Source organism: Pieris napi, chromosome 9 (genome assembly GCF_905475465.1).
Source record: "Pieris napi chromosome 9, ilPieNapi1.2, whole genome shotgun sequence".
NCBI lineage: Eukaryota > Metazoa > Arthropoda > Insecta > Lepidoptera > Pieridae > Pieris > Pieris napi.
The window spans coordinates 1,853,760-1,866,967 of NC_062242.1; the positions used below are offsets into that span (position 1 = coordinate 1,853,760).

A 13,208-nucleotide genomic window follows, 5' to 3' on the forward strand; every position below is an offset into this window, starting at 1 on the left:
TCTGAATAAGTAGCGTTTCGAAGAATTCGAATTAAAATAGAATTATTAAAAACTTTCTTAATATTAAAATGAATGAATAATGTATCGTATATGTATTATAAAGAACAGGTAAATATTTGTGTCACATCGATATCTCTGAAAACAACGTACCAAAGTGCATTTCATGCTTGCATGATACTTTGAAAGTTCACGTAAAAGTTTATATTTCATTATCTGATATTGTACGAAGCTACGTCTACCCCCTACAAGGGGGGAAGAGAATACAAAGAGCTAATGACGCAAGATGTGTTCGATCGTGATTGGACAAACGTCATACGTTTAATGTCGCCTGACGAACAACTATATATTTTGTTCATAATCAGTATTGTGTTCGCGGCATGTTTAGTATCAGTTGGACTATTATAGAAATAAGTTACTGTAAAAATAGGAAATAAGGAAAATAAATATATACAATAAAAAAAATCCATTAATAGCAATGAGAAATAACCTCCGAGCTTCGGTTAAATTTCAAATACGCCGACGATGGAGTGTTTAAGTTATACTTAATTTTTTTTGTTACTTTTCAGTTACGATAGGTATTCCATATGTATTGTTTATGCAAAGACCACTGATGCTAACACGTATATGTAACAATAATGCGTTGAAAATCTTAAATTGCTTTATTAAAACAACATGGAAAACAGCAAATACTAACTTGCGACACAAGATGGCGTTGCCACGGCAAGGTTATTCACTTTATTCTTCATACTACAACGATTTTAAACTAAATCAGTCTAAACTAAGTACTTCGTCTCTTACCACAGCGTAAACAATATTTGTCAGAGACAACAGAATATTGTAGTTAAGTGTGCAATTACTTATTTTTTATGAATTAAGGGGTAATATAAGTTAGCCCTAACAAAGTCTAACCCCTAAGTAATTTACTTGGTTTATGTGTAATAAGGCCTGAAGTGATCACTTGTATTAGAAGTTTATGTGTCGTAAACCGAATCTTACTGCCCGCAATTGATGCGTTACTAGGCTGGTGACGCGACGAATATATTACGTAATTTGTACCACAGGAGCTGGTATTTTAAGTCATTTTTATAAATTAGTTATAATTAGTATATTACCCCCCTCCACACCCCCCATACGCTTCACAGATTGGTCGTTCTCCGGCGAAGAGTCGAGAATGGTAGCTTATTGACGCTGGACATTGCGAGCCAAATACACAGCAAAAAGGTTATATTTCCAGCAACGGTGATAATTGTCCGGAACGTACAGTCTTATAATCTCTACCCTATTCATAATTCTTAAACTTAATTTGACCAAAGCTATGTAAGAGTATGTTCCTCCCTCAAAGGCAGGCAACGCACCCATTAAAATGGGTGTCCATGGGTTGCGATGACTGCCCTTTTTGGGCGTCGCGTGTGTTAGTATGCCCCTTTTCCTATAAAAGAATATAAAAAAGAATAGATAAAGATAGTATGATATGTCCTTACATATAAGATAGATTTTTTTAATATAATAAAAAACATTCAGACAGGGATCTGAAATGAATCATGGTTTCAACAAATGCACAAGTAAAAAATTGAATTGAAAAAAGTCAATTTCATATGTAAGGACCTAATATAACCGTACGTACTAAACATACTTTGGATACTTTAATACTGATTTTGTAGTCTCTAAATAAATCCTGGTAACAAAAGTGGGCAATTGGTGTAAATAGTGCAAAGGCTAAAATCGTTTAAACGTAAAATATGTATTTTCAATATTAGGATGTAAATACAAGAGTCTAAAAATCGTTATCCAACTCTTGGTCTAGAGAAAATTAACATGTAACATTGTTAACTTTCATTACCCTTCGATAAAATTTGAACGATTGTCGAATATTTACTTTTTATGTTAAACGATATAATATGGTATGATATACTACTGATTAGTCAATGAAGTAAGGAAGCATAATCGACGAAGTAAGTATCTCTTCGATTAATTGGTGTTTGAATATTATACGAGTATATGAAAAATTGAGCCATGCCCCTCAAAGATATGGTAGAAGTTAGTTTAGACTTTCAAGAACTTCTACGATAAATTAGAATATGGGCTTACTCATTTCAGGTGAGCCACAGCCAGAAGGTTAGACCTAAATGTGTCCGCAGTTAGTTGAAAAACATTTAAATGGCATGGCAAGAGGAACATATTATGTGTGGAGCAAGAAAGTTCTAAACTAGTAAAATAAAGCAAAATTTAAAGTTCAGGTGGTACTTGTAGCACAGTGCAGACGCGAATAGCAGGATTTGGAAGAGGCCTTTGGCAAAAATCGGCACAGATACCTTACAAGAATGAGAAATATAAATATGTTTAAGTGTAAAAGTATCAGAAATAAATGGGTATAAATTTGAAAAATAAAATATGAAAATGGAACGAATAACTCATCTTCGATTCGATTCAAATTCTTTTTGAAGGTATAGGTGTAAATTTAAGTTTATAAGTTTGGTCTTATATTTCATACATTTCATGTATTTTATGACTATGAAAGGTGAGGATGTAAGTAAATAGAGTAACAAAAAAAGGCCAATGCGAAAATCTGAGTTATCGGTACGTACTCATATTTATGTTTGTGCTTCCAAAAAGTTCTAAAACCTTTACCAATATTCGGGACCCAAAGAAATTCTTAGACAACTAAGCTGGCTTTAAAAGTACGCACTATTTTTATAGATAATAAAGACACAGATAACACAACTAATACCAAGAGCACATATGACCCAAATCTATTACATGTGGGCGTCTCTTTCCAATCATATTTCTTTTGTTTACGCATCATCTCCCCATGGCTATTGTTTGTTCAATGGGCTCCTTACAGCCTTTCACACGTTGCTTTTTATTAAAAGACTAATTGAAGTCACCTTCATTCTTAATGCATCTGCACAGTATAGATTGTATTTCTTATATTTCACCTTATGTTTTGTTCCTTATTTAAGGTAAATTACGTCATAATCATATATAGTGTAAACATCATTCGTTATAACGATAAACTCGTCAAAATGAGTTAAATTTGTTTGGTTTAACACAACTCCGATACATTAATTCACTCTTTATAACGCAACAGCCATTCTGTATTACAAAGCAATATTTTCATATTTAGACATCAACAACATACTTAAGTGTAATTGTTTTTATAATCAGCTTACACCTGAGGTCATAAACAGCCGTCTCGCCTTTATTATTGTTAATTGCATTAATACGTATGCCATTGTTCTTAAATTACATTGCCTGTAGGAAATTTTGGTCTCAGTTACTAAACGCACCATCGTTACCTATCGTATCAGTACAGTATCGTATCGTACGTCAGGCAAAATTAACATAATATATGTATTTACAGTAATTTACCTATTGATAATAATAAAATTAGAAATTATTGTACTTAATTTGTTTTCTCTTCCCTGCTTATAACGAATACTCTCTATAACGAAAAGATGTCTTTAGTTATTTCGTAATCCGAGTGTTGCACAACTAGTTTTTAGATATAGTTATTTTAGTATTAGTTACAAAAGCTCAATATTCAAATTAGGTTTCCGATTTATTCTAAAAACTCAGACTTTTCAGTTTATAACCTTGTTAACTCTTTAGAGTAGCACCAAGTTCCCAATAGTTTTATCAAGTATACGATACGATAATTTTAGAGACAGAGTATATAGATTTTCCGTATTTGGTATAGTTTACGAGAATTATTCGAAGAGAATGCTCGTGGTACTTAGTTCCAATTTTCGCCACGGAGCGCTTAAAAACGTTTTTCTTGCATACATTTATTGTTTCCTATCCAGTATTTTAATTATATTTAATTTACTTGCAGTATGTTGTTTTAATTTGCATTTCAAAGAGGGAGGGAGGCGAGTTATAGTATATCTTAAGAAGTGACACTTTATACACAAACCTATACAAAATATTTAAATGACACATTCACCCTTGACTGTAACTTCTATTATATTATTATTATTATTATTACTGAGATATCTAAACATAATATTAAGATTCGAATACCTTTTCTCCCACAAAAAGCGTACAATAAAAGCTATTCAATTAAGCAGAGACATTTAAATTCCAAGTGGACAGTAGTGAAGCACGATTTAGGAAATCTCAGATTTGAATGTACACCACGTTCTAAGATAATTTTAGATACTTTTAACTTCAAAAAGTCTTTCAGACTAAATGACTTTAACTATAAGTAACACTAATGTTTGAGGCTTTTTCCTAAGCTGAACTCTCTAAGGAGCACAAGCACTGTTGGTCTTCAATATCTTAAAAAACTCAGATTTGTATCTGTTCCGTGTTTTTTTTTCTAAAAGGCAAATAGGGTCGAAGGCATGCTGGTTTCTTCATGATGTTATACTGTAGTATATTTTGACACTGCCGGGATTCAAATCGACTACCTTTTTTTAATATTTCTGTACCCAAAAATCAATAGAAATGCATGCTAACAGTTAATATACTTCGGAAATTTTGAACATAGAAAATATGCCTGTAACTTTTTTTTTTTTTTTTATAGAATGGGGGGCAAACGGGCAGGAGGCTCACCTGATGTTAAGTGATACCGCCGCCCATGGACACTCTCAATGCCAGAGGGCTCGCGAGTGCGTTGCCGGCCTTTTAAGAATAGGTACGCTCTTTTCTTGAAGGACCCTAAGTCGAATTGGTTCGGAAATACTTCAGTGGGCAGCTGGTTCCACATAGTGGTTGTAATAAGATAATAATAATACTTAATATTTAAGAACGCTTGAACATTTTTAAAACAAATACCTTATTTAAAAGCCATCGACAAACTGCAGAAAACTTCAAATACATTTCATATACGATTGTAAGACTTTTAGATCACCCGTTTTTGCCTACCAACATAGAGCAGTTATTGTATGGATCCCAAGACATCGACATATGTATATGACCACTATGCTTGCTTGTTTAGAACAAACATAGCCGCAGAATTTAATATCTATCTAAAATAAAGAATTAGATTTTTTGTCATATTTTTGAATTAAGTAGAGTTCTTTGATAGCTCTTTCTATCTTGATATACGGCGTCGCCTACAAAACAAGTTATCTTTATGTACGGCAGTGCAAAGCAAGAAAAGTTAATTTTCTTAACCAAATTAGTCAAGATTTTCTTTAATGTTAAGACAAATTCATTAGCAAATTGCACGTACAGATAATCCTATTTCTTAAATTTCATTACTCCAACTAGTAAGAGCTAAAAATATCCCAAGCAATACTAAATTACAAGAATAGAAATTATATTTATTTGCCTTCACAAAGCCCATTTATGACTAATATTTACTAGAAAATACGTCTGATACTGATATTTTTCTAGTTAATAGGAAATACGAATATCTAGGTATTGTAATATTATAACGAAATTTTTTTTATTAGTGGCGCTACAGCCTATTTTAGGTCTGGGCCTCAGGTTTATGTATCTGTTTGATTATCATTTGTCAATCTAATAGGCAAGTAGGTAATCAGTCTTCTGTGCCTTTTCGTGTCTAAGGCAAGCCATTTTCCTCACGATGTTTTCCTTCACCGTAGGAGCGAATATTCAATGCGCACAAAGAGAGAAAGTCCATTGGTGCACAGCCGGGTATCGAACCTACGTCAGGAATGAGAGTAGCACGCTGAAAACACTAAGCCAAAGAAAATACATGAATCAAATGCTTGACCCTCTACGTCGTTCCGGTACATTATAATTTTAAATATCATTAATCATCAAGCTTTTCATTTCTTAAAGTGGCTATAAAACTGAATATCGAAACAACAATTTCATAAACTTTCTGCATTTTCTGTGGTACTTGCATTTACATTAAATTAACTGAATGTGAATTGATACCGTCCAGACATTCATGCAGTATTTATATTTTAGTGTCGCTATAATTCAATTTTAAAAATGAGATATTTATCACTTAGTTCATAGATTTATTGCCCGTTATCCTAATCTTGTATGGAACTCCTACTTTAAGTATATTTTTCTTTTTTATACGCAATTATTCGTGAGTAACATATTCACATGTATTGAGCGGTCTTCGGCTTTTGTCATCGGTGAGAGAGTAAATAGTAATGTAAAAATTAAATGTCGAATTTAAATGCAAGACCACTAACACGTATAGGAAATATTGTCGTGTGTTACACAAGACTGGATACCTTTGCCTATAAAGCTGAATTATCAATGAACCAGAATTGTTAGGCCAAAACCTAACTTTGGTTCAGGTTCAGGTTGTAACTGAATATATGTAGCACGCGCTTAGAAAAAGTTTTACTATATACGAAATCAAGCGCAGTGTTGGCCTAGTTGCTTCAGCGTGCGACTCTCATACCTGATGTAGGTTCGATCCGGCTGTGCACCAATGGAGTTTCTTTATATGTGCGCATTTAACATTTGCTCGAACGGTCAAGGAAAACATCGTGAGGAAACTGACACGTCTAAGACCCAAAAAGTCGACGGCGTGTGTCAGGCACTGGAGGCTGATCACCTACTTGCCTATGAGATTTAAAAATGATCATGAAACAGATTCAGAAATCTGAGGCCAAGACCTAAAGAGGTTGTAGCGCCACTGATTTATTTATTTATTTTATATACGAAATTTAAATTTAATATATTTCTTAATCAATTGTATTTTCGGTTACAATACCATGTGTAATAAGATTTATAGTTTTTATTTATTAGGTAATAATTCTATTTGTAAAAAATATTAGGACCGTATTTATGAGTGAGTATAAAAAACTGTAATGTCACAATCTATATGAATAACGATAGTCTACAAATCAGACCGCATACTAGCCCTTATTTCTTCCAAATTGCTCTCATATTTAACACCTCAGTAACGTTACCTTAACTCAACTGATCTATAGATTTGCTCCAACATTACTAAGGCTTTAATAATATATTTATATAACAAATTAGTTTAATTGCACCTAACTAAAATATTTTTTCATCTCATTCTGTCAATTTGTATTTAAGCTGAGACGAGACAGATATGACGAATAGAAATTTAGATAAATGCAATTTTTGCGTAAACATGACACAAGATTTCAGTTTCAAACAAATTAGCAAAGTTACAAATACGTTTTTAGATTTAAAATCAGGCGTTAATTTTCTATGAAATACAAAATTTAATTTCTATATCTATAGAAAAATCCTTCCATCCTTCATGGATGTCAAAATTTGAAAGACTACACCAATAATTAAGCCGACTTAATTGTAAAAATTCATTTATAGTTGCCATAATTTATTAAAAATTACACTATTAAATTCATAAGCATTAAAGAATATTCCCTAAATAGCTTTCATTTAAATCTATGGGCATAAAAAATATTAATTTTGATTCTGGAAATTGGAATGTAAACTATGTTAGCCGTCCACTGATTAGGTCTACGGCGTTGGGCGGCGACTCGGCGCAGTATATAAGCGACCGCTTGGGCGGGCGGCGGCATAACACTTGTTGCCCGCGTGGAACCTTGTTGCAGAAGCAGTCACAACTTTACGTAAGGTAAGTGATAAAGTAGAAAAAGTTAGGACCAAGTAGGCATTGAGAATAAAGTCCGTTATTTTGCTTCGACCAAGTGAGCTGTAAAATAATTTTTATAATCTATTTTCAAGCGTTTTTCTAAATAAAAATAATTTCTTACGTTTAATAATGATGTAAATTTTTTAACCAAGTGTTTATACGGGTTTTTTGCCAATAGTGATCATGTGATAATCAAAAAACTTAATAACTTGTGGTAACTATCAGTATCACGAGAACTTTTACGAGGAAAGTTAGAACGTAGTTATCGTATTCCCAAACTAATAAAAACTTGATAAGTAATTAATTTGAAGTTTCATAACAACTTTTTTCTTTGTTTAATATTAATAGACTAATCGCGGAGACGTGTTTGCAAAGACACATTTTTAACGTCATTAATTGACTCCGTAACATAAATTGATTATTTAAAATATTATAAATAAAATAGGACGTGTATAATATTTGTTACTAGATTCTACCACACATTACAAAATACATATAATATAACTACGTAAAAACTAAACAAAAACAGGGTTTCCTTATCATAGAAATAAATTAGAAAATACAAATTCTTCTCACTTAATATATCCGACTAACTATATAATTTACATCTTTATGTATGTGATATATTATTAATTATATGTAAATGAGATTAGCCTAAGTGCAAGCCTATGTTTATTTTTAATTAAGATTGGCGTTTACTACGTGTTACAGAATAATTTTGTTATACTAATTTTATAGAGGTCTAGATTAATCGAAATTACAGTGATTTTTAAATACGTATAAATCGTGAACAAAGTAATTTGACATTAATGAGATATGATTTTTACGCAACAGATAAGAAAGGGTAACAAGATTTCAAAGCCACTTGAAAGATTCTTTTTGTCTTAATATTAGCAAAAAAAAACACGGTGTCAAATTTGGAGTGTTTTAAAAAGAAGGAAGTGTTTTAAAGAGAGAGAAAAGTTTTATGGCTAATACTTTTAAAAATCATTCAATAAGTTCGTTTCAATATTACATAACTTGTTGAAAAGAAAAGAAGAAACTGCGTGAAGTTCAGAAATGAAATTTGTCTGTAAACCGTTTGGCACCATTTGCATGAAGCAATAGCTGAACGTATGAAAATCAAAAGAATATTTCAAAGACTTCTACTAATTAAGTCACTAAGGAATTTTGTTTTATATGACATGCATATTATTATTATTATAAATGCTTTATTAATGAATTCATACAATTCTTCTCAAAAAAAAACCTCCTCCATATTTTGCCATTTCTCATTGTCTTGAACAACATTCATCCAGTTTTTCCCTGATAGTTCTATTACGTCATCTGTCCATCTTTTCTTTTGTCGTTCTATACATCTTTTTCCAATAGGTCCAGTCCATTTTGTTGTTTCGAGTGTCCATATATAGAAATATGACCTCCCCATTTACAAATAATATAAATTCACTACCTAAATTCAACTATTTTGATTTCCAAAAATCCCACAATATCTACAGTTTTTATCACTACACTAGCTGTCCGTTGAGTTTTCCGTAACTCTCAACAAAAAAAGGAATACTAATGCCGACATTAATATATCTTTCTGTGAGCACTTTATAAAGTATTAAGATTCATCTTTGAATTCTTAACTTCTCGTTGGAAATTGATAAAAGTTATGAATTTGTCATAAGTCATAAAATTTAAAAGTTAAGATTTAGAGTGAAAGATAATTTACGCACGTATTCCATAATTCGTATTTTCTGATACCTAAATCATTTATGACCTTTATATAGACTATCACGAAATTCAAATAATTTGCCATGGTATTATTTCATCTTAAATTTGTTCCAACTTAGTTACAAATAAATTATTAGCCTATTACATAAAAAAACAATAAAATACCAACCCTTAAAACACCGCCGTCTTTATTACTTTGTAATTGAGAAAAAAGGAGAATCTTCTATTGTCTATGAAACCAAACTAAGAAACACTTTCGGTCAAAAGGCTTTTACAATATTTCAACAACAAAGGCATTAGTGAAACATTTCGTTAGAAAACACTTTTACAGGTCAAGCGCAAGACAGAATGTCCATCTATCTTTACGTGCACTTAGCTGCAATATTTTACTTTTAGCCACTATATCTTAAAAAATCGTTATTTTTATTCCAAAATTCCGAATTTTGTTTATGAAATTTTGTTCGAAAAAAAATGGTTATTTCGTTGTAAATTGTGCCATTATTTAAATATTTTATAATTAAATAATATTCCCTATAGATAGTTCTATAGTGTAGTGAAGCACCGTTGTGCTGCCCATCATTTTATTACGTAGATAAAGAGCCGTAGGCAGTTAGGAAATATAGAGTTATTAACTGGTTTGATGGACAGGAATTTGGGTATATTAAGAACTATTACGCCCACAAGTTTACTATGATATACGCAAAAATATGTTGCTCCCAATAAAAAATATATGTTTAATGGAATATTATTTATAACATAGCTGTAACCTTTTTGGAGATTAATATTTCCAAATATGGTTTTATCGCTTTATAACGTTACCTACATAAGTTGAACATTTTAAAAGCTTAGATATTTATTGAATTTTAGAACTTTTCTTACGTCACTTTCACATAGAGTGTAGTATTCAATAACAAATGGAAGATATAGTTTTAATTTCCGTCAATTTTAGGTCAAAAGTCTGATATAGAATTAAAAGTTGCATTAATTGTGAAGAACAACATTAATTAGTCTCCTCTTGCGAGATACGTTCCTTTGAAATATCAAAAACAAAAGACATACGTCAAAGAAATGTTGTTAATTTTACATTCTTCAGTGTAAACATCTTTTGGGCGTGTATAATTAGGGAGAATTTAAATTTTTCCTTATGACTACGTATTATATAAAGTAAAATTTGAGTTTTAGAGATAAGGCCAGAGAACATACTGCTAACAATGATTACGTTCCAGAATTAATTAAATTTTATGCGTTTATATCGAATTTTATTTATAGTAAAAATTACAAATTCTTCTAGTAAGGGATATGTTTCATATACATTTCACATATACATTTCTTAATAGCAAAATTACTCAAGACCTTTGTGACTTAGATATCGCACGTAACTTAACCCAAGTCCTGGCTTCGATTGTCGAAAAATTATTCTAATAGGCTATGCCAATACGAAATGTTGAGAAACATTAAATAAAGTATATAATATTAAACATAATATACACAATATCGCTACTGTAAATGCGAACATATAAACATATCGATAGTTTCGGAGACATCTACGTATTCGGAGACGGAAATAAATCTTTTTCTACACATTAAATTTTTTGTTTGTTTTGTGTATCCGTGGAATAGATATATAAACACATTATCGTGAAATAAGTACTTAAGATACATTTAAATGTAATGAATACATAAGACAAATCTATATATACTGAAGATTTACCAGTAAGCTGCTCTTTCAATAGCATCGAGGATTATCACGAGATTCGATTTCTTTGACACTAAGCCTTATAAATAGTATTACATACATTACATTCGTGTGTATTAACAAAATGGCTTATTATGTAGTAAAATATTAATTTGGGAATAGTTTCATTTCGAGTTAAAGCTAGGTTTGCTTGCCATTTAGAGAGCAAACATAGATCCAAATATAAACATTGAAAAAGACTACAAAAAAAAATAGTTATACAAACCATGATTCAATAATAATAAAAATCAGCAGTATGAACATATATTTTATAGTTATATGTTATTGAATTAGTCACTTTTCGCGCGGCTTGATCGCCATCGATTTAACGTCAAGGGCGTTGCATAGAGATGTGGGGTCTATCTGCATCTTCTACCGCATTTACCATGGAGAGTGTTCAGAGGAGTTGTTCGGACTAATACCTGCAGCTGAGTTTCATCATCGGACGTCAAGGCAGAATACAAAATACCATCCGTATCACGTCTTTTCTTAAGGTAGTTTTTGCCGCGCACTACCACTACGTAGAACCAGCTGCCCACTAAATTATTTCCGAACCAATTGGACTTAGGGTCCTTCAAGAAAAGAGCGTACCAATTCTTAAAAGGCCGGCAACGCACTTGCGGCTCGCAATTCTTCACTTTCGCTTCTGGCAATGTAAGTGTCCATGGGCGATATCTCTTAACATCTGCCTCCTGCCCGTTTGCCTCCTATTACTTAAAAAAAATAACATTTTAACAGCTTTTCGCAGCTTTAGTTTTTGATATTTATTAAACATTTTATTACCAAAGATATTTGAGTACCTTTACTAGATTAAGACTATAACAATAACAATTATTTTTAATTAAACGTTTAACAGAGATAGATATTATATAACTATACAATCATACATAGTGAAACAGACGTACCAATTCTTAAAAGGCCGGCAACGCACTTGCAAGCCTTCTGGCAATGTGACACTGAACCTCCTGCCCGTATGCCTCCTCCCATCACATTATATTAACAGAAACACTAAAAAAAAATTAACATACATAATTTATACAGTCATAACAATTTCACTGTATTGATATTAGCTAATGAAGCGTACTTAAGAATTTTTAAGTAAAAGAAAAATTTTCCTTGCGGTCATTCTCTAAGCTCAATATTTTCTTTTATCTCTGATTTATCTCAATATATTCAAAAACTGATGCATTTTACCAAAAAGTATTATTATAGTTTAAAAGTCTTTGTGGAATTGGTACCGTACAGCGAATTCGAGCCCACTCGTCTAGCGTTTGATTCGTTTCCGGGTCAAACATAATGAAATATTGATCAAAATAAAAGCTACGTTATGGTTGTTTATTATTCTGTTTATAAAAATATTACAACCACAATGAATAGCCATATTAAAATTGGAAAATAGAGTATGACGGTTCCCTAATTTGTCAGTCATGAAATGTTAGTCATCATCATTTCAAACTTAAGACGAAAATAGGTTGCTAAAATTGTCACCACCTCATAGCAAAACCGTTAGAGCAGTGTTTCCCAACGTGGGTGCCACAGGGGGGCAATTTGATTGTTAAGGTATTTGAAGTTCATTAAAATTATTTGGGATTTGAATTTCCGTTTTTATTATACGTTTTAATAATTTACTTACTGTGTTTCGTTTTACTAGTAATTTCTTCCTAAAACCTTGGGGGCAAAAAATGAAATGATGCTAAAAGGTGGGGCATGGCACAAATAGGTGGAGAAACACTTCCTTAGAGTATTGGAAATTATTCCGAATATTTAAAGTAATACAAAAAACTATCCATGGAATTGAAATATAAACAAAAATATAGAACAACCATATAATACAAACTCTCAAATACATTGGTCTTAAAGACTTATTATTTCATATTAATTTTATTCCGTTAATTAAAATCATACATTAAATGTAACTAAACGTAATGTACTAAGTTCCCTGGACTAGTTTTACATATAGATAAAATTGTGAAAATCCAAATCTATATTAACCTTCTAATAGTACTTGTGTGGGCTAAATCACAAATTTTATCGTGAACATTTTAATTAATCTAGTTACGCATCGTAGATACATGTTAATCCAGGTCGATAAGCGGTACTATAAACGAAAACCGTGCTTATACAAAAATCCATCAGTGAAATTGGGGATTTTCTCGACAATCTATGAGATTGAAATTAATTTGAAACAATGACTTTTATGAATAAATGACAACAGTTCATTCATAATATTTT

The 13,208-nt window shown here is 31.5% G+C and overlaps 1 protein-coding gene across 1 annotated transcript in view; it reads left to right on the forward strand.

The window, feature by feature from the left end:
• The first annotated feature begins 7,425 nt into the window (after positions 1–7,425).
• Positions 7,426–13,208, forward strand: part of LOC125052476 (diuretic hormone class 2) — a 51,244-nt gene continuing 45,461 nt past the window's right edge. The window contains exon 1 of the mRNA XM_047653352.1: positions 7,426–7,507. The gene's annotated coding sequence lies outside the window, so the exon portion shown is untranslated. The remainder of the gene's footprint in view (positions 7,508–13,208) is intronic.